Source organism: Trichechus manatus, unplaced genomic scaffold (assembly GCF_000243295.1).
Source record: "Trichechus manatus latirostris isolate Lorelei unplaced genomic scaffold, TriManLat1.0 scaffold00006, whole genome shotgun sequence".
Lineage (NCBI taxonomy): Eukaryota > Metazoa > Chordata > Mammalia > Sirenia > Trichechidae > Trichechus > Trichechus manatus.
This window is the reverse complement of record NW_004443942.1, coordinates 29,462,143-29,463,059: the sequence shown is the minus strand read 5'-3', so window position 1 is coordinate 29,463,059 and position 917 is coordinate 29,462,143.

The window sequence follows — 917 nt, the reverse complement described above, 5'->3', positions numbered from 1 at the left end:
GATGATTTTAACAATCAAGTGGATAGGATGACGTGTTCTCTGGAAACCACTCATCCTCTTTCCTCAACTACTCCTGCCGTTGCTCAATGGGCTCATGAACAAAGTGGCCATGGTGGCAGGGATGGAGGTTATGCATGGGCCCAGCAGCATGGACTTCCACTCACCAAGGCTGACATGGCCACAGCCTCTGCTTGGTGCCTAATCTGCCAGCAGCAGAGGACAACACTGAGTCCCTGATATGGCACCATCCCTCGAGGTGATCAGCCAGCAGCCTGGTGGCAAGTTGATTACATTGGACCACTTCCATCATGGAAAGGGCAGTGTTTTGTCCTTACTGGAATTGACACTTACTCTGGATATGGATTTGCCTTCCCTGCGTGCAATGCTTCTGCCAAAACTACCATCCGTGGACTTACAGAATGCCTTATCCAGCGTCATGGTATCCCACACAACATTGCCTCAGATCAAGGGACTCACTTCACAGCAAATGAAGTGTGGCAGTGGGCCCATGCTCATGGAATTCACTGGTCTTACCATGTTCCCCATCATCCTGAAGGAGCTGGCTTGATAGAATGATGGAATGGCCTTCTAAAGACACAATTACGGTGCCAGCTAGGTGGCAATACCTTGCAGGGTTGGGGCAATGTTCTCCAGGAGGCTGTATATGCTTTAAACCAGCATCCAATATATGGTGCTGTTTCTCCCATAGCCAGAATTCACAGGTCCAGGAATCAAGGGGTAGAAATGTGAGTGGCACCACTCACTATTACCCCTAGTGACCCACTTGCAAGATTTTTGCTTCTTGTCCCCTCGACTTTATGCTCTGCAGGCCTAGAGGTCTTAGTTCCAAAGGGAGGAATGCTCCCACCTGGAGACACATCACAGATTCCATTGAACTGGAAGTTAAGAATGCCACC